Raw genomic sequence first — 27,307 nt, 5'->3', positions numbered from 1 at the left:
GCAACAGGAAAGTGGGTGAGGGGAGACGCCGGGCAGTGTAAGATAGGATAGAGTAATAATTTATAATTTATTAAGGGTTCGTGAGGGAGGGGGGAGCAGGGAGGGAAAAAAGGAAAATGAGCTGATTCCAGGAACCCAAGTAGAAGATGAATTTTGAGAATGATGAGGGCAATGAATGTATAGGGTGCTTTACTCAATTTATGTATGTATGGATTGTGATAAGAGTTATATGAGCCCCAATAAGATGATTTATTTTTTAAAGTTGTACAACCATCACCATAGGCAATTTTAGGACATTTTCTTCATTCTTATACTCATCACCATTAGCTCCCCAATTCCCCCCAACCTTCGCTGTCATGCCCCCAAAGGAACCATTAATCCAGTTACTGTCTCTATAGATTTTCCTATCCTGGATTCCATGTGCAGAAAACATTAAAAAATAAATAAATCTAACAACAATAACTAAATAAAACACCAAAAAAGCAGAAAATATTAAGAACTATGACAGATTTGAAATATATCAAAAGGGAGATCAAATGATAAGGTGTTAATTTAACCTAACAGCATTTGCAGTGCATGCTGCCTGATACTGAGGTTAGTCACACTCCAGGTCTGTGGTGAGAGGGGACTCACCAGAGGCTGAATCCACATGTATTTCCCCCTCACCTGTTTTAAAAACTGAACCAACTTTAAAATGAGTCAAAAGGGAGATCAAATGATAAGGTATTCCATTGTAACCTAACCACATGGAGGCAGGGAATCTCCACAAGCAGGCTGCCTTCACTCTCCCCTCTGGAGTAGCTGCCGGACTCAAAACAGTAACCTTCCGGCTGAAGTTAGACTCCTTGCCAAACCAAACCAAACCAAAGGTCAACCCACTGACTGCGAGTCAATTTTAACTCAGAGAGACCTGCCTAGGTCTTTACGGAAGCAGAGCTTCATCTTTCTCCCCGCGGAGAAGCTGGTGGGCTTAAACCACTGAATGTTTGCAGTGAATACCCCCATGCCTACCCTGCCATGCCACCAGACACCACGAGGGCTGTTTATAAAAACTGGACAAACTCATGGGCACCAGGTCAATCTGGCTCGCGGTGACCTTATGGGACAGGGTAGCACTGCCCTGCGGGGTTCTGAGAGGATCACTCTTTGTGGGAGTGGAAAGCCTGATCTTTCTCCTGTGCAGAGGCTAGTGGTTTCAAACTGCTGATCTTGCCGTTCGCAGCCCAGCGCCTAACCCACGATGCCACCAGGTCTCCTTGATACTTTCTATAGGTAAGTCCCCAAATCAGGTGTTTATAATTCAACGAACACAAAAAATTAACATACATAGTAATTGCTCTTTTTTCCTAATTATTTCCATTAAAAAATGTTACCAACTGATTACAGCTCATGGAGCCCTCATGCCTGCCAGCAGAACTCCGCTCATAGGATTTGGAGCTCCTTAGACAGTTTGTGGGGAAAGGTGAGGCGTTCTAGTCCTGTAAGGAGTTATGGTGTAGGAAACCCGCAGGGGCCGGCTCCCGTCCTATAAAGGGTGGCCATGAGCCAGAATCAAGTTGTTGGCAGTGAGTTTTATATACTTCATAGAATAGCCATGGTCAGAAGAATCTCTCAACGCCCAGGCTAGCTACAGCAGCCACAGATGAATTTTTCTCAGATAAAGGAATCTCATCATTTGTCCAACTTTGGTCAGGTCAAAAGGGAAAATGTTAGGGTTAGAAGCCAAATTTGTAGACTTCTCCCGGGGCACTTCTCACTACAACTTGACTCTCTAAACCCCAGGCAGCCGGAGTCTATGCTGACGCATGGCGAGCCCCTGCGGCTTTCTGAGACTGCAACTGTTGAGAGGTTTTTACCTGCCCGGCGCTGTCACTGGTTTTGAATGCTGACCTTGGGTCCAAACTTGCCAGATATCACCGAAAGCCAAGTGAAAGGCATGGCGATTCTCCCTCAGATTCCTCAGACAAAACCGGAATGTGGCCAACTTTCTAACTTTAACTTCTAGGCTCCAGAACCATGAGACAGGACATGCCTGTTCTGATAAGCCACCCAGTTTGTGGTACTTTGTCCTCCCTCTCACAGCTGTTGCGTCACGTGCCGACTCAGAGCAGCCCGACAGGACGGGGTAGAATGGAGGCTGTCGCTCTTTACAGGCGCAGAATGCCTCATCTTTTCCCCTTACGTTCGACTTACCACCCACCCATGAAGACCCATTTCCCCACTAACACAGGTGAAATCATGTACCTTTGCCACAAACAATATAAAACCAGGCTCTTACCATATCTACCCTAAAAGAAAACAGGTAGGATGAGCACGAAATAATTATGTTTATCTTTAAAGCAGATATTGAGTGAATTGAATGAAAATAAAAGGAAGTGAGGGGGCAGGTGGAGACTGAGGAAATCTATGTTCTTTGTTCTTTTAAGTGTTGTAAAGGTTCTCAACTCATTTTCTCCCCAGACTCCAGGGCTGCCTTTTTTGCTAAGCTTTGCCACTGTGGGAGTTAAAAAAAAAATGTCCATGCCTTACCCTAGCTCAGGGGTGGGGAACTTCCACATGAGGCCCAAGAAGTCATCAATACTAGCTAACATCACACACCTCACCAGAGAGAGGCAGTGCCAACCGCCACATTGAAACTCCCTGCCTTCGGGTCAAGCCAACTCAACTCTATGGGACAGGGGAGAAACGCCCCTCTGGGTTTGGTAACTCTTTGGTTTTTTGTTTGGTTTTGAGGTTGTAACTCTTCAGGGGAGTAGACCCAGCATGAGGTCCTTCTCCAGGACTGGTCTCTCCTGACAACACGTCCAAATGATTTCAGTCAGTCTTTGCCTCTCAGGAGCATTCTGTCTGCGCAGATTGGCTTGCTCCTTTGGCAACCCACGGTCCTTTCAATCTTCTTCACCGGCATCGTTATTCAAATGCATCGATCCTTCTTTGCTCTTCCTTTCTCAGTGTCCAATCTCACATGTACATGAGGCAAATGAAACGATCACAGCTTGGGTCAGTTGCATCCTACTTTCAAAGCAACACCCTTGCTTTTCAGCCCTTCAAAGAGGCCTTGGGCAGCAGAGTTACCCAGGGCAGTGTGTCTTTCGTTGGTCTCTTGACGGCTGCTTCTGCGAGCATAGGCTTTCGAAACAGCTCTGAACCAACCCCTCTCTCCTGCTTCTGCTTCTTAGTAACTCTGCACCTGGCAAAGTGACCTGAACACTAAGCCTTATCTTCTTCTCCTGAAAAATGGGAAGAATACTAGTATATACGTCTGTTCTTGTGAGAATTAAGTGAAAATGTCAATCACCAGTTGTTGAGGTATTAAAAACGTATGGGTTTGGATTGATGGCAGGCTCACCCCGTGGGCATCTCACAGTATCCCAGGCCCGCACAAACTGTAGCCCTGAACCACTGCCTGGCCTTGCCCATGGGCTGCAGGCACTGAGGCAGGTTACACAGTGGGGGAATACGCAAATAAATAATAAAATAAAAACAAACCAAAAAAGAACTTGCCCACCGCCCTAAACTCAACTCCAATCTATAGCTGCCCCCCCCCCAAAAAAGAAAAAAACCAAACGCACTTCCAGAAAGTCAATTCTTACAGTGACCAGCAAGTAAGAACTGGGGGGGTGGGGGGGTGGGGCGGTGGCAATGATAGAATCCCTGCGTGCTTGTGTGAGAAAGATGATCTGGCGCAGAACTAAGTAAACTGAGAATCTTGAAAGACACCGCAGAAAGAGCTAAATTCTTAAATCCCGATGGCATAATGGTCATGCATCTGGCTGCAATCCGCAAGGCCAGCATTCAAAGCCAGTAACAGCGCCTTGGTAGGAAAGAAAAAAACAAACCTCACAGTTGTCTGAGAAACCCACAAGGGTCACCGTGAGTCAGCATCCACTCTGCGGCTGCCCGGGGTGGTCAGAGATGTTTCCTCTCTGGGCATCAGGTGGCGCCAGAGACCTATCTGGACCAGAATGACGGGGCAGTGGGAAAGTGGATGGGCCGGCAAGAAAAGGATGAGTCTTAGAGTTACTGGTCAACCTGATGGCGGCTGACAGTGTGGGTTCAAAGCCATTCCGATTCACAGCAGCCCTATAGGGCAGAGAAGATCTGCCTCTGTGCGTGTCCAGACTGTAACTCTTTACACCGGTAGAAAACCTCCTCTTTCGCCTGTGGAGTGGCTGGTGGTTTGGAACCGCTGACCTTGCAGATTGCAGTCCGATGCATAGCCGCTAAGCCACCAGGGCTCCTAACTATGCGCCTAAAGCATCATCAATAGAATGAAAGGGGGAAACGTTGGCAATGGTGCAGTAAAAATAACACCAATTCACCTTTTTTAAGTGTTCCCTGAGAAGGAGAAAAGTCTACTGCTGAAGCCCGTGGAGCAATTTTGGATCCAACTGTTCGTCGTAAAAGCCTGCTTGTTTCGCTTTTTCTTGACATGAATTCCTATGGCACGGGCACGTATTTAAGACCACCTTTGGTTCCAGTGACTGGCTAGAAAGACTCACTGGATGCAGAAAAGGGCTCATGTTCATGGGTACAGTTAATTACAGCCAAAGGTTCAAATTACAATCCGCGAAAGGAAAAGGCACATCAGGTAGAATCCAGGGGAAACCAGACGCAAGCTTCCAGTGACATGGACATTGTGGAGTGCTTCCAGCAGCGATGTGTCCAACAACAAAGCCGGTGTTCCCCTGCAAGATGCTCACCTGGGCCTCACCACCCAGGAGGGTTATTGGGTATTCATCAGGTTTCGATTAACCCCATAGCTGATCTCAGGCACTCTGTTTTCAGTCCCTGCAGAAGTCAAAGGGAGAAAGCATGGCCCAAAGCCCCTGGCCACATACAAATAAGTGTTCACCATAAATGATATTGCTAGCAGAAACTATCTGGCCCCAGGTAGACAAGACACTCTTATCAAGCAAGATATTCCAAGGGCTTGGGGATTGGCTTCCAGGAGTCAGTGGAGGGCCAGTCCTGAAGGCCTCAGGAAGGTACAGTTTGGTCAGTCCATTAACACTTTCCTACACAATACTTTTATAATAAAGACCCGTCACTGAAGCTACCTTCTGAACATCTTTGCTCCTTGCACGAAGACAGCCAAAGGAAATCTATATCTACTAGTTAGTAGCTTGCCTGGTCTTAGGGATACGCAGTAAATGAAGAGAGGCCCCTTACGGAGTGCCTCAGAAAATAAAGATGTGCGTCTTGGCATACCATCGTTTCTCCAGCTCTAGCCCGATGACAGTCCATCCCTGCAGCTCTTTCCACAGACTAGCTTCTTCCCAGCTGTATCCCTCATGTCTTCTTTCCAACCCTTTCTTACTGGTCCAGCTCTTCCAAGACCTCCAAGATCCATTTGTCCCCTCCCAACAAGCCATCAGGTCTTCTGTCCAGAGCCAGGACCGGGAGGAAGCAAGCCGAGCTGCCCTAGATATAATATTTAAGGAGGAACTCCCTTTCAGCGGCATGCAAGAGAATGTATGCCTCTTTACATTGTTCTCTCCAGGCCCCTCGCTGACCTCACTCCAGTCCTGAGCCCATGTCTTGCTCTGAAAGCATCCTGGGATGGGAACCCCTTGGTTTTGTGTGCATTGACAGGAAATGGGGAACTGAGGGGAAACACAGGTGCCTAGTCCTGGGACAGAGTTGACCATTAATTCTGCTAACTCAGGTGAGTATACATAACTCAGGTGAGTACACATTTCTCATCCTCCTCTTTACTACGCGCCATCCTGGAGCATCATTGAAGGTGCGTGGCCGTGCAAATGGCTAAGCATTGGACTAAGAACCTAAGTATTGGCAGTTCAAGCCCACCCAGAGAAGCCTCGGAGGAAAGGACTGACAAGCACAGCTCTCCTCGATACCAGCTGCTGCTGCTGGAGGACACCTGGTTTGCAAGTATTTCAATGAACTCTAAGTGCCGGAGAGCACCGGAAACGGAACCTGAGGACCAGCACCCGCTGCTCTGTCCAGGGTCCTTTCCCCAGAAGCAGGAAGCTCTTCTTCTCACTGCATCTCACACTCTTTCTTCCGTTTCCAAACGACCTCTTGGCGGTAGAAAAGGGACCTCCGTTCTGTATGGAAGATGAAGTTTCAGGGGTAGGGCGTGGCTGTAAGAGACATCGGCATCTTTGATCCTAGCAGACAAGCAAATGTCTTTAAAGTGTTTCATGGCAAGTAGGAATGCTCCCGTTTACTGCTTTTGTCACCTGGTGTGTCACTTCTGATCAGGAGGAACTGTGGACAAAGTTTCCTCCAGGTTTACCTTTGATCAATTATCCACATAGGAGAAATAGAAAGGTGCTATGTTTAGGATTCAACGAGCAGCTGTACATACTGAGGTAAACGCAGACTTACATTTGCGTTGTCACATGTTTATCATCTCTTTTCCTCAGAGTACATCCTCAGGTACAAATTGAGCTGATGGTATTTTTTTGTTTAAATCATTTTATTAGGGGCTTGTACAACTCTTATCACAATCCATACATTCACCCATTGCGTCAAGCACATTTGTACATTTGTTGTCATCATCATTCTCAAAACATTTGCTTTCTACTTGAGCCTTTGGTATCAACTCATTTTCCCCCTCCCTCCCAGCTCCCCCCTCCCTCATGTACCCTTGATAATGTATATATTGTTATTATTTTTCATATCTTACACTGTCCAATGTCTCCCTTCACCCACTTCTCTGTCGTCCAGCCCCCAGGGAGGAGGTTATATGTAGATCCTTTTAATCAGCTCCCCCTTTCTACCCCACCTTCCCTCCACTCTCCCTGTATCGCCACATTCACCACTGGTCCTGAAGGGATCATCTGTCCTGGATTCCCTGTGTTTCCAGTTCCTACCTGTACCAGTGTACATCCTCTGGTCTACCCATATTTGTGAGGTAGAATTGGGATCATGATAGTAGGAGTGAGGGGGTGCAGAGGAAACATTTAGGAACTATAGGAAAGTTGTATGTTTCATCATTGCTACACTGCACCCTGACTGGCTCATCTCCTCCCTGAGACCCTTCTGTAAGGGGAGGTCCAGTTGCCTACAGATGGGCTTTGGGTCTCCACTCCACGTTCCCCCTCATTCACATTGATATGATTTTTTGTTCTTTAATGCCTGATACCTGATCCCATCGATACCTGGTAATCATACAGGCTGGTGTGCTTCTTCCATGTGGGCTTTGTTGTTTCACAGCTAGATGGCCGCTTGTTTATCTTCAAGCCTTTAAGACCCCAGACGCTATAACCTTTTTTTTTTCATGCTTAGTATTTTATTTCATAAAATAAGCCATGCGAGGAGCCTCCCTTACGTGTGCTCCTCTCCCGGCAGACACTACATCTTTTGATAGCCAGGTACCATCAACTTTCTTCACCACATTTGCTTATGCACCGGCTTTGCATTCAGTGATGGTGTGGGGAAGGTGGGCATCATGGAATACCAGCTTAATAAAACAAAGTGTTCTTGCATTGAGGGAGTACTTGAGTGGAGGCCCAATGTCCATCTGCTACCTTAATAATAAACCTATAAATATATGCACATAGATCTATTTCCCCATTATCACATATATGTTTACATATGTACATGCCTATATTTAGACCTCTATAAATACACTTTGCCTCCTCGTTCTTTTCTCTATTTCCTTTTATTTTCCTCTTGTCCCACTATCATGCTCAGCCTTCATTTGGGTTTCAGTAATTCCTCTTGGTTACATTGCCCTTGATCAAGCCCTAACAGGTCTCCTACCCCCTCCTCGCCACCAATTTTAGATCACTTGTTGTTTCCTTGTCCCTGGATTTCTTAACACCACTTCCTTTCCCCCGCCTCCCCCTCTCCCATGTCCCCCGAACCATTGGTCCTGTTGTTTTCTCCTCCAGTTTGTTTATCCTGCCTATCTTATCTAGATAGATCTGCAGCGAGGATAATAAGCACAAAAATAAGACAGAGCAAAACAAAGTAACAGAAGAAAACAACAACAAAATGACAAAAAATAAAAGCCAGTAAATAGTTCAAGGTCTGTTTTCTGACCTTTAGGAGTGTTTTCTGATCAGTCTGATGGAGTGCCATGCCCTGGCCCCAAAGTCTGTTTTTGGTATTCCCTCAGGACTTCCTTGTTCTGCTCCCCTTGCTGTTCTGTTCCACGCCCTTAGTGTTTTGCCTGAGTCAGATCAGGCGCAATTCCCACACTGTGTCTCCAGTGTTGTCCCCTGTAGGACTATGGGTCAGTGAGGGATGTTGTGTCTCATAGTGGGGGCGGCCCTATGGTCCTCTCTGTCCATTGACTGCTCTGAGGAGGAATATTGTCCTCAAGGCTTAGTGGGCCAGGATGTGCTCTACTTTCTCTTCCTCCCCCTTCATTTGTGTGCTTTGATCAGGCATGTCCCTCTCCTTGAGCTGTAGCTTCAGTGCTGTCCTCTGAAGTGAATTCTTCTGGGGGGAGGGGTGGCTGTCCAAGTAGTTGGGATTGGGGCCGGCCCCTCAGACCTCTCTGCTGGTTCCGTGCTTCATGCCGGTATGTTGTATTCACATCTTGGAACACCGGGTTGAAGTCTGGTCCCTCTTTCCCTGTGGACGTATAAACAATACCCTCCCCTTGAGTGGGTCAGTGTCCTGTTCCCCTGCTACCCTTGAGAAAAGAAGTTGTACAGGTCATTTCTAAGCCACCAGAGAGAACCAGGAAATAACAGTCCAAAGGGAGCCTCTGGGCACCAGTTCAATTCTTTATTGAGAAAGAAAGGAAATCGCGGGCCAGGTCGGATGAGGGAAGCTTCCAAACCCTCAAAGTAAAACTCCCGGCATTGAGGTGAGTCCGACTCATAAGGACGCTGTGGAACAGAGTGGAACTCCCCTGTGGGCAGTTCTGAGACCGCACCACTTGCTGAATAGAAAGCCATGTACTTCTCCCACTAGAAACACGCAGGTACAGCAAGGAGCCAGGCCAAGTGTCCCAGAAATCAGTGCCATAGGAAAAAAGAGCTCATGTTGGCTGGGTCAACAGAGCATGAGAATATCTTTTGAAGGATCAAATTGTCAGAATAAATTGCTGGCAAAAGGAAACAAGTGGTCAAATATGGCACAGAGGTTTGAGTCAGGGGGCGGGAAGGTGGGTGGAACTACAGGTAAGTGGGGAGGTTGGCCTGGCGAAGGTGGTGAGTTACATTTCAGGTATTTGGTGTTCCTTTGGCTCCTGGCTCCACCTACCAGTGCAGATCCAGGAATCCTGACAAAGTAATTCCCAAGTATTTGTGGGAATCCTCAAAGGATATATTACATGTTCCAATGAATAAGTCTTCTAGATGGATATCTGAGAACTGACACTAGTTATCTCCTGCATCTCTTCCTGCTCAGGACTCCTTCCACTGGGTACCAATTCATGTTGGAGCCTACTAACAAGCAAATCAATAGGAACTACTATTTGTCTGTTAAGCACTAGAAACCTGCTTTTAAAGCTAAAATGAAACTGTTAGTATAGAGTTGTGAGAGACTGATGCCACAAGACATTAAAGATCAGCTTAGTCCATGATTCACATTTTGCAGTTGTATAAGATTAAGAAGCCAAAAGGCTGGAATTCATAGCTCAGGTCAGTGTCCAGACCAGGACTAGCTGGCCCCCCAGTGCCAGCCTGGTCTCCTAACCTTTTCCAGGTCTGATACATTCTGCAGCATTTTCTTAAAAAAAAAAAAAAAAAAACCTCTAATAACTTGGGTACTTTGTTTTTTTTAACTTGACTTACCCAAAGCCAAACTCACTGCCATCAAGTTGATGCCAACTCATAGCAGCCTATAGGATAAGGCAGGACTGCCTCTGTGAGTTGCCAAGACTTTAACTCCATCGGAGTAGAAAGCCTCATCTTTTCTCCCAAGGAGTGGCTGGTGGTTTCGAACAACTGACCTTGTAGTTAGCAACCCAACATGTAACCTCTACGCTCCTACTTGACTCATCTGGAGGTTTGTTTTTTTTTAATCTTTCATTTCCAAAACTTGTGTTGTTGTTTTTTTAATTTCCAACCATTTTATTGACATATCATCCAATACAATTATTCAATCACATCTTTGAACACCGACCAGGCACTCCTGATGGGAGGGTCAGTCAGCATCCTAGGTGAGAAAGAAGTTTGGTAATCTCACTCTCAAGCATAGACAAAAGACCATGCCCTTGCCCCTGGTCATGCTAGATCCAGGAATCCATCCAGGAAGGAAAAACAATGTCAAAATAAGAAGCCTTTGTGACGGACCTGCATTGTTGTCGACTCAAGCTCTCTGACTTCTCCTGAGAACCGAATGTATCTGTCACCTACCAATTTAGAGCAGCAGGGTGTGAGGGTCTTCCGCTGAATTCTAACCAGTCAAAATATTTGTAAATATATTTTCCCCCTTTTCAGAACTGGTAAACAGTATCCCACTGATGCTTTGCATTGGCCTTTCCTTGATAGTATTACCCGAGAGAGCAACTTTCACATACTGTTATTAGTTACTTGTATCTTCCACGACGGTTGACTTGCTGAATAATCGTTTCATTCTCCTCCCTCACCCTCAATTGTAATAGGACCTTTGTATGTCCACACTGTGCGGGTATGTTTCTGAGCTATTTGTTTGTTCTTCCGGAGCTCTGGCAGCATGGTGGGTTACGGGATGGCCTGCGAATCTCCAGGTCACCAGCCACTCCTCCGGAAAAAGGTGAGGTTTTCTACGCCTGTAAAGAGTTCCGGCCTCAGAAACCCACACAGACAGTTTTGCCTTGTGTGGGGTCAGTGACTTGGGTTTCCCGTTTGATGAGTTGGTGCTGACTCAGACCCGTAACAACCGCTCCTGAAGCTGCCGGTGTTTGCTGTGGAGAAGGCCCTGACTCCAAGTAACCCCAGTGTGTGTCACGCTGTGCAGGATTTTAAAAACCGCTTTACTGGGCTACAATTTACCCACCACGGGTTTTACCTTTCAACACGTACATTCCAATTGCTTTGCAGAGCTGTGTAGTCATCACCACGTTTAACTTCAGAGCTTTTTCATCATCCTGAAAGAAATCGTGCCCATTAGCAGTCGCTCCCCCCGTCCCACGCCACCCCAGCTCTAGGCAACAATGCGCTGTCTGTACAGCTGACTCTTCTAGACATTCCACAAGGAACCCTGCTGGCATAGCGGGTTAGGTGTTGGGCTGCTAACCACGAGATGAGCAGTTCAAACCCACCAGGTGCTCCGTGGGGGAAGGGTGAGGCTGTCTGCTCCTGTAAGGATTTACAGCCCTGGAAACCCAAAGGGGCAGTTCTAGCCTGTCCTCAAGGGTCATTAGGAGCCGGAATCAGCTCAATGGCCCTGAAGGAGGCATTTCATATCAGTGGGGATCATGCATTGTGTTGGAGTTGCTTCTTTTTGAAGTTTTCACCAAACTCCAAAAGCTAAAATAAGCCGGGGGTGGTTGGGGGTGGCGGGGGCGATGAACTTCTGTCTTGTGCGGGTCTGGATTTGCGCCTTCCAGCACAGACGTGGTACTTGGAGTGGAAATGTCACCTCATAGCCGTCTCTCTGCTTATTGTTCTGTACTTCCTGCCCAGCTCCACTGTAGTCCCTGTGTGTGATGAAGATAAACAGGAATCTTCCTTTCATGCCAAAATACAGTCCGCTCAGGCGGCTCAGTCCCGCTTCCCCAGTGCATCGTGACCCCCCACCCCGCACAGCTGCACAAAACAGGGCTACGACCACCCCCAGCCCCCACCATCCTCTCCTGGAAGTCCCCAGCCTTTCCAGCCCTCCGTGGGAAATCGCGCTATTCCTTGTCAGAGCAGAAACGGCATAAATGCCCTTAAAAGGAGCTAAAAGTCGGCGGGAGGATGACGATGCACGCCCCGCCCGCCCCGCAGCCTCCTCCGCGCCCACTCTGACCTGAACCCAAACCGGGATTGCTCAGGAGCCAGCGCCTGGGAGGGCACCCTGGCGGGGTGTCCCCTTTTAAAGGGCGCACCGTCCCTTCCAGAAGGTCCCTTCCCTGCCCGTCTCCCTCTGTGCGGGAGAGGCACTGTGGACATGAATGCAGCTGCGAGCTGGGGCCTGAAAGAAGAAAGGCATCTTTCAGAAAGCCACGTCCCTGGCGCTCGGTCCCGCAGGTGCGGCTCACGGGACCTGGTTTGGCAGAGTGGGACCGCTGCACTGAGTTTCCTCGGCTGACAATTGGCACATGATCGGATCGTTTCCCCAGAGTGCCCAAGCCATCTCTGACCACCCAGGGGCCTTACGGTATAAGGGGACAAACACGGGCTGAGGACCAGCAAGCTACCCTTCCGGACTTTAACACGGTTCACAGCGGGGTCACACCTGACAAACACTTTCCTTCTCCTCCCATTGAGTTGTTATTGCCGGCGCGGTCGGCCTCCACTCGGGGCTCCACACACAAGGGGATGGAACGCTTTCCGAACTAGATCGCCAGGTCTTTCTTCCGAGTCTACCGGAATCTGGAAATTCCGTAACATCATACCCACTAAAAACCCAGCACCACGGAGTTGGTTCCTTGGGGACCCTATGGGGGCAGGGTAGAACTGCCCCCTTTTGTGTTTCCAAGACTGGAAGTCTTTACCAGAGTCGGCAGCCTCATCTTGCTCCCTTGGAGTGGCTGGTGGGCTCGAACTGCTGGCTTTGTGCTTAACAGCCCAGCAGGGACCCCGCTCTGTCACCAGGGTTTCTTTGGGAACATCACAGCCATGCACAAGTCTTCTCTGACAGACTGGTGGGGGTTGCACATGAGGTGCACTGCCCAGGAGAGACTCGGGATCTGGCCGGTGGAGGATGAGAACTCTGCACCTAAGCCCAGAGTTGAACTCACTGAGCTGTCCCTTTACCCTATCTCACCCCTCTGAGCTCTGCCTCTGTCCCCGCCTCACCCCGCGGAACTGAAGAACCAAAATGTGCACACACACACACACAACATGGCACACACCCCTGATGCCCTGAAGGGCTTGGGGAATGCAAAGCACGCAGTAGGCATTGCTCTTTGTTTTCCAGAAAGATAAGAAACAAGATGAGCAAAGAGTTGCCTGCCATTGGCTATAAAATTGAAGTTAATTCTTTATTTATTCTGTATCTTATCTGATAAAGTGAGAGTTCAGGTACTTGTTTATTTGGTCAGCCAGGCGGTGCAGGGGTGGGGTGGGGCTGGAGGTGGGGTGGAGCTTGTTTTGTTTGGGCTTTCTAAAAGGGGACAAGAACTTTTCACTCATATTGAAAAGATTGTTTTAATAATTCCAAAAACTGCTACTTTGTAACCTTCAGCCTCTGAATGTTGATCTGGAATCCACATTTGCTTGAATACCGTGCTATAGCAAAGGATTACCTTGTAAACCATGTTCCCCATAAGAGGCCGACTTGACTCACCCACTTGGTCAATATTGGCTTTCTATGACGTCACTGACCTATGTCTGATTCTGCCCATTTAAAGACTTCTGTGGGTCTCTTGAAAATCAGGAGTCTATGGGAAATCATTCCTTGTAAGGAAAACCAAACTCACTGCCATCTAGTCAATTGGGACTCAGAGAGCCTACTGTAAATGAGATCATATGCGAGCTACACAAATAAAGACGGCCTGCAGGAGGGGAACCCTAATGGGGACAACTGAGTCAGGAACACAGATATGTAAATGCATAAGTAAGTAAGAAAGCAGAGTAAGATTTGGTTTTCCGGAGGGAGGGGAAAAAAAAAAAGAGGACCTGATGCAAAGGGCTTAAGTGGAGAGCAAATGCTTTGAGAATGATTGGGGCAGGGAATGTATGGATGTGCTTTATACAATTGATGTATGTATATGTATGGATGGTGATAAGAGTTGTATGAGTCCCTAATAAAATGTAAAAAAAGAAAAGAGAAAAAAAGAAAGAAAAGAAAATGATTAGGGCAAAGAATGTACAGATGTGCTTTATACAATTGATGTATGTATATGTGTGCATTGTGATAAGAGTTGTATGAGTCCCTAATAAAATGTAAAATAAGAAAAGAGAAAAAAAAGAAAATGATTAGGGCAAAGAATGTACAGATGTGCTTTATACAATTGATATATGCATATGTGTGGACTGTGATAAGAGTTGTATGAGCCCCTAATAAAATGTTTAAAAAATAAAAAAAAATTTTTTAAAGATTTGGTTTTCCAAGACAGGCATATACATTTTTCTATGGGGATTGAGAGGAGGGAAGAAAAACTCTCAGCCACGTCTGGGTAGAAAGATGGCGCAAGCTTCCGTGTGAGCCGGACTTAAAGAAAGGCAGTGTTTTGGCCAATAGATACTGGGGCAGGAATGAAGTCCTTCCAGGATGGAGGGAAGGGTCTCACACGTTGACAGTCTCGTTTGGTCCCCGTGTATGTTTCCACTGTGGGCAGAAGTGGAGGCTAAGACAAGAGGTCCGTCCACTGGAGCAGGACCCAGGTCCCCAGTCTCGGTTGAGTCTCTTCCACTACTTCTCATTCAGCTGTTTATGACTTGGGATCCTAATCTTGGTCGCAACCTCCTTGAGTTGAAGATAGTTTGCCTCTGTGGTTAAATAAAGGCTGGCTTGGGCTCTGATGCCTTCCCAGGCTACCTCCTTCAGCGGGAGAGATCAGCTTCTAGTTCGGGCCTGCTGCCAAGCAGCTGAAAACGACACGGCCAGTTACACCCTCGTTTCCTCATTTCTTCGTCCCCTGGCACGGATCACACCCACCTGGCTGTACCATTTTACAAACCTCATCGTAGCTTCTGTCTCCTACTGGACTGTAGCCCCTACGAAAGGAAGAGCTAGGTCACATTCCAAGTCCCCACCCTCAGGGAGCCCAGTCTGGTGGGAGTGACCAACACAGCCCTTGTCCTCTCAAATGGTAAGTGATGGAGATGTAACTGGAGGAAGCAGGAAGAGGAAAGGGTACCTCCCCCAGACTAGAGAAACGAAGGTTTCTAGAAACCACGCCCAAGGGTGAGTGGAAGCCAGCCCGTCAAAGGGGCTCTCAGGGCAGCAGAACTTCCAGGAAGAGCAAAGACCCGCCAGCAGGAAACAATGTGGTCTCCAGGAAGACCGTGAGCAAGCTAGCGTGTGACTGAGAGGGCCGGAAGGCAGAGGGGAAGCACAGGACGCGGCTTTGTGGGAGGCATGTTGACATAGATGCGTGGGCATTTCAAGAAGTCTGTTGGAAAAATGGAATTGAAAGATCATGGAAAATATCCACAAACTTTCTGAAACCTCCGTGTATTTGCTACACCATTATATCCTCCCCAACACACAGGAAGATGCTTCACATGCAATAGAATCATAAATACATTGTTCTTTTTATCATTCATCATACGTGTGTGTGATCATATATATACATGGCAAAACATCCACCAATCCAACCACTTCTACAAGTACACACACACACACACACACTCACTGCCACGGAGTCCATTCTGACTCAGTAGGACAGGGCAGGACTGCCCGTGTGAGTTTCCAGGACTGAAACTCTTTTTCTTTCTTTTAATTTTTCTTTTTCCGATGTGAAAGTCTTTATTTAGTCCTCCTATCAGCTCCAGATCCACGGAAGCTCGGTGATCATGGGAGGATCCCTGGAGCTTGGTTGTATTAGTTCCTTATTAGTTCCTTAATAAGATGGTGAGTCACTTCAGGAAAGAACTGACAGACCAATTGGAAATCATGTCACTTAAACAAGTGTTCAAGAGAACATCACGCCATTAGAGCCATGGGGAAAGAGGCCATCGAAGATTGTCCCTATCCTGGAGTCACCAGTGTCCTGAATCCAGAGGAACCGAAACCTTGTCGTCTGTGGGCTTAGTAACTGATGATTCTGCCCCTTCAAGAAGCCTTTCCTCGGAACAAAAGGAAACAGCAACCTCATGTGTGATTTAGACCAACTGTCAGGTAGGGCTGACACCTGATTTTCGACTTAGGGGCTATAGCACTAAGAAGTTGCTCTAGAAAGACCTCATTGGGATTTGACACAGATCCACGATCCATGCTCCTAGAAGTGGCGATCACGAAATCAAATGAGTTGCATTGAGTAAATCTGCCCCACAAGATCTCTAAAATGTTGACGAGCTAGGATGTCACCTGGGGACTTGGTGGTTTCAAACTCGCAACCACGATGCCCCCAGAACTCCTTTCGTATGCATATTAAAAAATTTTAAACCTCAAACTCACTGCCATCAAGTTGTGTCTGACTCACAGCTGCCCAATAGGACAAGGTAGATCTGCCCCGCTAGGTTTCCAAGACTGTAACGCGAACACTTTGTGGGAGTAGAAAGCCCCATTTATCTTGCACAGAGGGGCTGATGCTTTTGAATTGCTGACCTCGAGGTTAGAAGCCCAACACATACCCGTCCCAGCAGGGGTCCTTTAGGAGGTATCTACATGATGCTTACTCATTCTCCTGTTGTTGACAGTTGGTTGTTTCTATCTTTGAGCTGTTGTGAAATGAGCTTCAGGGAACAATGGTCCAGGTTTCCTGGATCCATATCACATCTAAGATTGGGATTGCTGGGTCACATGGTAGTTCTTTCTGCATTCAACGTTGGAGGGACTGCCCAGCTGTTTCTCACAGTGACTATACTGTTAGGTGCCATTGAGTAAGTTGCGCCCTGTAGTGACCCCACATATACCAGAACAAAACACTGCCCGGTCCTGCACCCCTCACAATCGTTCTTGTTTGAGCCCATTGTTGTAGCCCCTGAGTCACTCCATCTCATCAGGGGACTTCTTTTTTTGCTGTCCCTCCACTTTACCAAGCATGATAGTTACATAATTTCATGTCAACTTGAAGATATAAAAGTGTAGGGGTGGAGTCTAGGCTGTCAATCAGGTCACAGCCTGATGGGATCTCCTGGTGGGCATGGCCTTCTCATAAGGAGGATCCTGGGAACTTTCTCTCTCTCTCTCTCTCTCTTCTCTCTCTTCTCTTCTCTTCTCTCCTCTCCTCTCCTCTCCTCTCTCCTCTCCTCTCCTCTCCTCTCCTTCTCTCTCTCTCTCTCTCTCTCTCTCTCTCTCTCTCTCTCTCTCTCTCTCTCTCTCTCTCTCTCTCTCTCTCTCTCCCTCTCTCTCTCTCTCTGCCTTCACTGTCCTGGTGTTGAGTTACTCCGAGAGCGAGTCTGAAGAGGGATTTATGCACTAGTATCAGATGTATGGTGGAGTTTCAGCTCTTTCCTCTGTATATGAGTGTCACTGGATTTGTTTCTCTGGTCAACCTGGCCTAACACAATGGCCCTTCCCAGGGACTGGTGTCTCCTGATCACATGGCCCATGTAAGACAGGCAATGACTGTAGTACATAAATATCTTTTAACAGCTTAAGCCAAAAACATCCCCGGGAGTCTTCCTAAAACAAAACCCCAGTGTCGCCTAATTAGTCCAAGCACGTCCTGCTTGGCTTTCACGATCTTTTGAGATGTTATCTATATGGGATCCAAATTGACAGGAACAGCTGGGAAGAACGGCTCGGAAGCGCAGGGGACAGGAAGTTCCTGTGGTGGGCGGAGGTTCTGATTCACAGGGACACCGTGCATTACAGGATGAAACAAGGCCCGCTCCTCTTCCCCCCCACAGGAGTGTCCTTCCGTTTGGTCCCACTGTTCAGTCCCTGTGTATGCTGCGCGCGGAGGAGAAATAACTCAGAAGAGGGGCTGAGGAGGGCTGCCCAGTCCCAAGACCGTCATCCTGTCGCTCCACTGTACGTGTGGGAAGGCTGGGTTGTCTGGAAGGAGCCCTGGTGGAGGAGTGGTTATGCAGTGGCCGGCAAGCTGATGGTGGATCGTGTGAAAACACCAGCAGCCCCACAGCAGCAAGCCCGGGCTTTCTACTCCTGTCACTAAGTCAGCACTGACTCCATGGCAGGAAGGTTTTTTGTTTTGCTGTGTTTTTTTTGCTGTGTATAATTTACATTTCAACCATCACCAAACTTTTAACAGTCTTATTGGCATGAAACTCACAAACCATACCATTGAATAGTTCAGTTATAAGAAGAACTGTACAGCCATTCCCACAATCAATTTTAGAGCATTTTCTTCGTTCTTGGACTTGTTACTCCCCAATTCCCCCAAAACCTCCCCTGCCACCCCCCAAGGACCCATCAGTCCAGGGACGGTTCCTAGAGGCTTACTTCTCCTGGATTTCATACAATTTTTTTTAAAGATCAATAAGCACATGATAGAGGAAATGGCCTCTACAATTCCTTCCAGCTCACGAAAGCCAGTGTTGCTGCCTCAGGGCCTTTCAGAGATTTTAATGCCCAATCTGGAAAACTCCAAGGAGAGGAATCAGACCTCCTTATGGGCTTTATTTTCTAAAATGTTTGCTCTATCCAAGTATCTATGTGAAGGGGAGGACATGGTTTCAAATCCACCTTAAAGGTAAGCTCCCCTGTGCAGGTTGGCTCTTGTGCTGGGTGAGTTGTCCAAACCCAGCCCTGGACTGGAGGCTATCAAGGTAAGGGTGGAACTTTACCCAGGGAGGGGCTCTGGGGCCAGAGTAAAGTGGAAGGAGAAAGATAAGGACTCAGGTGGACTCTGGCTTCCCTCCTGTAAGACCTGTAACCCAGGTGCTCCTGAGATAGTGAGGTGGAGCCCTGTTGGCAGAGGAGACGGTAAATGTGAGGCAATAGCAAAATTCATCTGTGACAGCCTTCTACACGTGTGCACCATAAATCACTGGAATGAGGCAGAAGAGTTTATCTGGGCACAGGACTTCCTGAATGAGGGGCCTTCGAGCTGCTGACCCCAGTGTCCAACCAAGTTCCTCAGAAAGGTGTGTCTGCCTCCCTACCCAACCTCCGACATTCCAATGGGAAATGTCATTGTGAGGTTTTCAAAAGAGAAATCTTGGTGGCACAGTTGGAGGAAGTATCTAGATTCCAGGTCATGACTGGAGAACAGATAAGGACATTTGGGACACGTAAAGCCAGGGGTTGGAGACAGTCCTTAGCGGACCATCTGGCTTGGATGTTAGGGTAGAGCTTGTATAATCGCCTATCTCTCTTGGTGACCGTAGGGTCCCCCAAACTCGCTGAGAGTGTCTAGTGTCTTGGTTGCTGTGTCCGAGCCCTCTGTGGTACAGCCACTGTTCATGTTCAGGATGCCACAGTGTCAAGGTGGGCGGAAGTCATCAAGCCTGGGGCTGCGTGGAAGCCATAGAGAAGTCCCTGGGCGCCCCTCTGTCGGGGCCAGCAGGGATCTCCCGATGAGGAAGGCTCAGGGCCCTGGTTATCTCCCTCAGCTCCCCGCTACCCCAACCATCACCTCTGTCACTTGCACCCCACCTTCTGCTCTTTTGTAAATACTCAGGGTGGGTTCCAAGGTTTGAGGGGTACAGTGACCTTTATTCCCATGGGTGTCACCCCCTTACCCCAGGCAGGAGCCCATCTGATCTTGGGGCACGCACAGTATATCCTTCGGTGAGCCCCAAAGGGCACTTTTGTCCTACAAATGACCCCGCCCCAGACACACATCCTTAGAGCAGTAACCGTTCAGTCTGCTCCTGGACATGCTTGGGGTGGGGGGGGTCTCGCCTAGACGTTTCCTCGGCGTTTTTCTCTCCTTCTGCCTCTCATTGGTTCCGGGGCTCCATTGCCAAAGACATGGGGTGCTCTTTTGTCTCGCACAAACTCCAAAGGAAGCGCCTGTCCCTGAGTGGGTTTCCTCTCCTCCTCTGCAGAGCCTCAAACCCTAATCTGCCAATAACTGGTTCACAAATTAGGGGCCCTGATGCTACAGTGTGTCCTGCATCGAGCTGTTGGCAGGAAAGTGAGCAGTTCGAAACCACCAGCCACTCTGCCGGAGAAAGATGAGGCTTTCTACTCCTTTAAGAAGTGAGTCTCAGAAACCCACAGAGGCAGGTCTGTCCTATAAGTTGCTCTCAGTCAGAATCGACTCAATGGAATTGAATTTGGTTTGGGGGTTTACAAACAAAGTTGGGGCAGGAGCCTCTGGCCTTGGGGTAAAATGGGATCTTCCTCAAAGCACAGGAGTCAGAGCAGCACTGGGGCCACTGTGCGAATCTTCTCAAAGGCAGTGGATTCTGCTTACTAATTGTGGGCACTTGGGCAAGTTACTTCACCTTTATGTGCCTCCGTTTCCTCATGTGCAGATGGGATAATAATAATCATCGTAACCACTCGAAGGGCTATCGCAGGATGAAATCTGTTAATATTTTTTAAATAATTCAAACTAGACCAGGGCCTGTTGTGAAAAAAATTTTTTAAATTAAAACACATGCTAAGCCATATACAAGGGTTGGATAAATGTGCCATTTTTCTATTGTGATAAAATATACAGCATAAGAGTTGCCATATTAATCACGGACAATTCTGTGGCATTATTTATAGCCAAAATATTGTGCAAATATCACCACATTAATCTACAGGTTTTCCATCAGCTCAATCAAAAGCTCTAGACAAGGTATGTTTTTTCCACTTGAACCCTTCCAGAGTAGCAGATGCACCACTGCTAAGCATCACTGTGGAGACATAAATGTGGTCATATTTGGGTCTGTGGTAGCCTTCCCTTCAGCACTGTGGCCAATCTGGGGTTCCCTCAAGGTCAGGGTCTGATGGGCTCATTCCTTCAACAAATGTTTGAGTGTCTCCTGTATAATATGGTTTCAGTCCCTGGATGGCGCACAAGGTTAATACAGCCAGCTGCTAACCCAAAGGCTGGAGGTTCAAATCTACCCAGAGGCAGCTCCGAAGAAAGGCCTGGTTGATGTACTTCTGAAAAATCAGCCACGGAAAAAACCCAGTGCGGCCCAGTCTGGGGCCACTAGATAGGAGGCAGAATCAACCAGATGGCAACTGTTCCGTAACACATGGCCTGGAATTCCAGCGTCAGCTCCATGTCCAGCCTTCTGCCTCCAGTATGAAGCCTCTGAAGCTCTTCATTCAATGCCTGAACCATAGGTGGCGATCGGCTCCAAGAGGAAGTGCCCGTGGGACATTGAAATGTGGTGTCTGGTCCCAGCCCAACTCTGCTGGATTCCAAGCAAGCCCTAGAGGTTTCTGGACCTCATTTCCCTCAAGAATACTAAAAAATTAAATATTGATGGTGTTGACAGTTTTACAGACAGTCAGTATGAATTATTTTGTGACTTAAAAAGCTAATAAAGTCTATACCAAAAAAGTTTCAGTAAGTAAATCAGGGAATTGGATTTAATACTTTCTTCCTTGCCTCTAATCTCTAATGGGCGATTCGATTTGATTCAGAGTGAAACCCTGCCTTCCTTGTCATGTCCACCACTTCTCCTGTGGTTCTTTGGTCTGAAGCCTGTCTTAAAGTGCTTCTCTGGCATGCGCTGTGGTATTTCCCCTTAAGATCCATCCAAACATACAGCGTTTCCTAAGCACTGTTTCCTCATCATTCTTCGCCCTCTGGAGTCCCCACCCCCTGGGCACAGTCGTGTAAATATAAGCAGGTGTTCAATAAACATGTGAGCACACGCTCTCTCACGGCCATCAACTCAATGCCGATCCATAGTGGCCCCATGGGCTCTCTAGGACAGGGCAGACCTGCACCTGTGAATTTCTGAGACTAGCCCTCTTTATGGGAGTAGAAAACCCAGTCTTTCTCATGGAGCGGCTGGTGGTTTAGAACTGCTGACTTTGCCGTTAGCAGCGTAGTGCGTAATCACTACGCCATCGGGGTTCCTGAGCAAACCTTTTAGGGCACCTTTTTTAGGAGATAGCAATGGATCCATTAAAACCAGGCCCACAAAAATAAAAATAAAACCAGGCCCACTTTGGCATGGGCATATTAGACAAGGGTCTAATCGCTAAAATCTGTAGAAAACATCAACCCCTCGACAAGGAAAAACAATTAGCCCGATTAAAAGTGTGTCGAGGACATGACCGGACAGCTCGCCAAAGAAGACATTCAGGGGCCAACAAACCTAGGAAGAGATGCTTGAGACCACTGGCCGTCGGAGAGATGCAAGTCAAAACCACCAGGAGAGACAGTCCCCTCCCAGAGTCCATCCCAACAGTGCCCAAAAAGGCAGCAGACAGCAGGTGCTGGAGCGGCTGCAGAGAGATTGGAACTCGCACACTGCTCGCAGGACCACACAGGGCTACCCTGTGGGACGCGATGAGGCCCTTCCTCAAACAATTGGGATCCAGCAATAACACTACTTGGTATATACCCTGCAAACAACAAACAAAGCACGAGCAGGTACAATGCTCATTGCAGCAGGATCCACAACAGCAAGAAGGGGTGGGGCGGGAGGGGACCCTGAATTCCCATTGTGGTCCCTAAACACAGTGGAATACTAAGAATGGCTGAAGAATAATGAGACTGTGCAAGCTCCCACGGCCTGGATGGATTTGAAGGGCATGATATTTCCTTACCCTTGTAGTGTTTGTTACACATGGGGCTGCTCACCTCAGGATCAGCAATTCAGAACCACCAGCTGTTCCCCAGGAGAAAGATGGAGCTTTCTAAACCGGTAGACTTGCCATATCAGAAATCCACAGGGGCAAGTCTAGTCTGTCCTCTTGGGTCACTGTGCGAATCCTCTCAAAGGCAGTGGGATGCTGAGCAAAGCTAGTCAGCTGCAAAGATAAATATTGAATGAGCCCACTACCCTGGGAGAAGAAAAAAAATCAAGAAAAGGTTTTAAGGCAACAGACTCTGCTGGTAATCAGGAGTGGGGGGAGAAGAGACAGAAGTGGAAGTAGGGGGTGGATGTGGGTGAAGGGGAAGAAGATGCAGGATAGGAGGGAAACGCCCACAAAAGGAGGGTGGGGCGGGCGGGCAGGACAGTCATTAAGTTTGATAAATTGTTGAACGCCAACATGAGGACCTGATATGTACAGCCCACCCGATTCACAATCCAAAGCGGAAACAAAACAGAATGTTCTGGAGTGAGGACAGAGTAGGACGAACTGCTCCTTAGCGTTTCCAAGACTATCCATCTTTATGGAGCAGACAGCCTCCTCTTTCTTGCGAGGAGCAGCTGCTAGGTTTGAACAGGGCTCCGTCTGCAGTTTGCAGCCCAAGGCGAATCCCACAGAGCCACCAGGGCTCCTTATGGATACAATGCAGTGCGAGAAATGTAGATCACTTCCATCGTCTTCCTCCTTCGCTGCGTTTGCTGTATTTCAAACAAAGCAAACCCCTCTCCACAGGCACGTCCTTTTCTGCAAGGTGGCTCCGCGTTTCGCTTGTATGAACCTACGTGGCTCGATGCAAATGCTCCGTCTCTTCCCTTTAAAAAGCAAACTCAAAAGCCCGCACGTGAGGAAAATGGCGCCCTGGAAAACGACGATGAGCCACCCTAGGCCGCAGCGCGCGCAGGGCAAAAGGCCTGTGCCAGTCCACCTCGGGGACGCACGCGGGCGGGCGGGCGGCCTCCCGGGCCCTGCGCTTGTTCCCGGAAAAGGGCAGCCCGGCTCTCGCGCCGCCCGGCTTCCTGCGCATGCGCCGCCCGGCTTCCTGCGCATGCGCCGCCCGGCTTCCTGCGCATGCGCCTCCTCGCGCCCAGCGACCCAGACCTGAGCGCGCGCCGCCTCGGGAGCGCGCACGGGCGCGCTCACCCTGCCTGTGGACGCGCAAACGCGATTTTTCTGGAGAACAAGCGCCTTTTCTCCCCCTGGCGGACAATCGTGGAACAACCGCGTGGGGAGGGGGCAAGTTTCGAGGGTGCCAGCCTTGCCCTGGAATAAACCCTTCGGGCTGGACCGCGTTTTGCAGCAGCTCCCTTCCTTACCCGAGGCTTGCAGGGAGGAAGCAGGGCAGGTACGACCCTTGAGCCCTAACCTGTGCTAGGCCCTGTACCTGTACGGGCACATCCAATTACATTAGGCCTATCTATTTACTTAGCCGATTGAGAGCCAGGGGCGAGGCTGGAAACTGAGTCCGCCTGCGGATAAGGAAAGCCCTAAGCAGTTGGGAACGGGGCTCTGTCTTGAGAGAAAGACAAGAGTGGGCCTCGGGTTGACAAGGCCCTGCAAGACGGCCCTGCACAGCTGTGTGTCACTTTCAAGGGAGCTTTAACAGACCGTGAAGGAGGTTCCCTGTGGCCAGCAGCCAGGTTCACTCCTGCACGACGTAGGCAAAGCATGACAACTTTCCAGCCTGTCCAGTGGGGGTAGAATCTCACGATAGCCTGGGAACTAAAGCACCCCAGAACAAGGCCTTTCCAGGTCTCTGAAAACATCTTCCTCCTCTTCTAGGGAGTCGATGATGCAGTGGTTACAAGTTGGACTGTGTCCTGGAAGTTCAGAAGTTCAAAACCATCAGTCACTCCTTGGGGAAAAGATGAGGCTTTCTACTGCTGTTTCCAAGTGTTACAACCTTGGGAACCCACAAGGGCAGCTCTGCCCTATCCTACATGGCTCCCGGGTTTGCGCTCTAACGTTGCGACCTAAAGGCCGGTGTTTTGAACCCAAGGCCTGGCCACCTGCTTCTGTAAAAATGTCAGCCGAGACCCCTATGGAGCAGTGCTACCCTGTGGCATCCACATGGGTCACCGTGGGTGCAAATCTACTCAAAGGCAATAGGGTCGGCATTCTTTCATTTGCTGGTGGATTAAAGAGGGTGGATGAGGGGGGAAGGAATGGGAGGAACTGTGATGGAAACCTTTATTCATAAAGCTTTCAGGAACATCATAGGTTAATGTCAGCCCCTAACTCACCGCCATGGAGTCGATGCCAGAGAAGTCTGCTCCTTAGGGTTTCCAAGACAGAACATCTTTATGGAAACAGACAGCCTTATGAGGTACCCCCAAGGAGTGGCTGGTGATTTGGAGCGACAGGCCTTGCACCCCAAGAATCATACGTTTAGGAATGACAGCGTTTCTGTAACACACATCGAATGACTAGACCTTGATACTCTCCAGATGATGCCAACTCCTCTTGCCTCTTAAGAGACAGAAGCATGTGGTAGGAATGAGAACTTGTCTAATAAGGTGGAGGCTGCTGACTTCCAGCCTGGCGAGGTGAGGACACCAAGCTGAATTTGGTTAGATAGCAGACATGTCACTAATGGGGAGCTGAGAGCCCCAGGGACACCAGAACTTGTGAGAGAACTTTGTATGACTTGGAGACAGTGTGCCTCATGACCTATTCCCTAAAGATCTACTGGCCCTGGAAGAACCTCAGGGTAGGACATTGAGATTCCTCGGGAACTGGCAGATCTTTGAGGAGGGTAAATCGAACCTCCCCACCGTGCACCTGAAGGAGAATGTTAACATGACAGCTTGCCCAATTAGAAGCCATGGCTCTGGGAGGGTATTTAAAGACACCACCAGGGGAGGAATCTAAAAGTACTGGGATTCCCAAATGTACTCAAGATCAAGGTAGAAAAACTCTAGGTGACAGAACTTTTAAAATGTCTCAATACAAACGAAGAAAAGAGGCTTCCAAAGAGACCAGTGTCAGAAAAGTGAATCTCCGAGGAAGCAAAGGCAAAAATGTGGGAATGTCCAATGGAGTGCGAGAGAAACTTGGCCTGTTTTCTGGGTGGCTTCTGTTTGGGAGTCTAAAGGAGACCCACAAAAGAGTGACTATCACTTCTTTACAGGGTAATGTGGGAGAACTCAGAAATGGGGTGGGGTAGTGGTGGTGGGGAGCGTTGTCTGAAATACGGGACAGGCTCATGTGGAGGGTGGAAATGAGGCTTCTGGCAGCCCTGGAGGTGAGATGGAGCCTGCGTATCGGTTGGCTGACCTGGGTTGGAATCCTAACTTTGCTCTTAGATCTGTGGCCTTGAGCAGCTAAACCTCACTTTCCCACTTGAGAAATAGGGAGATAAGACCACATATTTGCACATGAGGGAAGGGGGTGCGGGGAGGGAGGGGAAAAAAAAAGAGGACCTGATGCAAAGGACTTAAGTGGAGAGCAAATGCTTTGAGAATGATTGGGGCAGGGAATGTGCGGATGTGCTTTATACAATTGATGTATGTATATGTATGAATTGTGATGAGTTGTATGAGCCCCTAATAAAATGTTTTAAAAAAAAGACCATACAGTTTAAACTTATTGTACAGGGTTACTTTCAGGAATTAAATAGTATGCATACGGAATGCTAGTGCCATGGTTACATGCAGCTCAGGATGGATCAATAAGTACTAAATACTAAACAAGGCCCATCCCATAACCCCTCTGCCATCAAGTTCGTTCTCATAGCAATCCTAGAGGATATGGCAGGACCCCAAGGCTATAACTCTTTATGAGAGTAGAAAGCTTCAAAAAAAAGAAAACCTCGTCTTTCTCCCTAGGAGCAGCTGGCGGTTTCAAACTGCTAACCTTGTGGTTAGCAGCCCTGGGTGTAACCACTCTGCTTCGAAGCCCTTAAGCATGGTAAAGGTTGGACAAGTGGGTAAAAATGATAGAAAATGTCTATTTCAAAAGGCAGAGTCTTTAGGGAAAAGCAGTTGCTCTGTGTTTGAAAACAGGGAGCCACCTTTCCCAGCGAGGGCCCCCTGCCCTGTCTGCATCGCTCAGCTTGCTTTGAGTCTGTCATTTTCTTGTTCCCATTTAAGTAAGTCTCCTCAACCCTAGTATAAACCGCCCAAGTGAGCATTTGCCAAACTATCTATTATATCACCGATCTCGGTCACTGATGACAAGTCCCAGAAGACCTGGCAGTGACAAGTGCCAAGAAAAAGGTAACGGCATTGGGTGTGGAAACCAAGAGGCCACCTGCTCTCACCTTGCCCAGAGCTGTGGTATGGCTGCGTCCGGGCCCGCCCAGGCTTTGGGCGGCTTGCACCTCACTGCTGGCATTAGGTGGAGCGGCAGCTGAGATCGGGCAGGAAACCTGGGGATTCCTCCAGCCTGCCAAGCCTACGTAGGGTGGCACTGCCATGGGCTTGTGGCTCCAAGACAGAGCATTAAAATGCACAGGTGGTATCCCTATTGAAAGGCCTTAAGACAAATGACATCCTACTTGGATTCGTCATGCACCCTCCCAAAGGCAGGTCACGCAGTGAGCTGGGAAGCTGATTGTGCTAATAAGGACAAACTTGGAGCTTGGGGAAACTGTGGCTGTCTGACAGGGAGCCCTGGAGGCACAGTGGTTACACGGTGGCTGTACTCTGTAAGGTCAGCAGTTTGGAACCCCCAGCTGCTTCTCAGGAGAAAGACAGGGCTTTCTACGCCAGATCACAGTGAGTCTCGGAAACTGCCCTGTCCTATAGGCTGCTACCAGCGGCATCGGCTCGATGGCAAGGAGTTTGGTTTGGGTGGCGATTGGGTGGTGCCGACAGAGAGCAGCACCTCCTCTTAGCAAAACCCAGGCGGTGTCCAGGGAGGGGGAGCAGGAGCGAGATGGGAGAGGCAGAGCTGGAAGCTCTGGGTGCATGAAAGGAGGCAAACCTAACAGGGCACAGCCTGCTGAGGAGACCCA

The 27,307-nt window shown here is 48.6% G+C and overlaps 1 non-coding gene across 1 annotated transcript; it reads left to right on the top strand.

Moving 5' to 3' along the window:
• Positions 1 to 3,320: 3,320 nt before the first annotated feature.
• Positions 3,321 to 3,452, top strand: LOC142460560 (small nucleolar RNA SNORA42/SNORA80 family). The gene has a single exon (XR_012786741.1). It is a non-coding gene; the product is annotated as a small nucleolar RNA SNORA42/SNORA80 family (small nucleolar RNA).
• The last annotated feature ends 23,855 nt before the right edge of the window (positions 3,453 to 27,307 follow it).

This window comes from Tenrec ecaudatus, chromosome 10 (assembly GCF_050624435.1).
Source record: "Tenrec ecaudatus isolate mTenEca1 chromosome 10, mTenEca1.hap1, whole genome shotgun sequence".
Taxonomy (NCBI): Eukaryota; Metazoa; Chordata; class Mammalia; order Afrosoricida; family Tenrecidae; genus Tenrec; species Tenrec ecaudatus.
The sequence above is the reverse complement of the archived record's forward strand: the minus strand, read 5'-3'. Positions and strand labels throughout refer to the sequence as shown.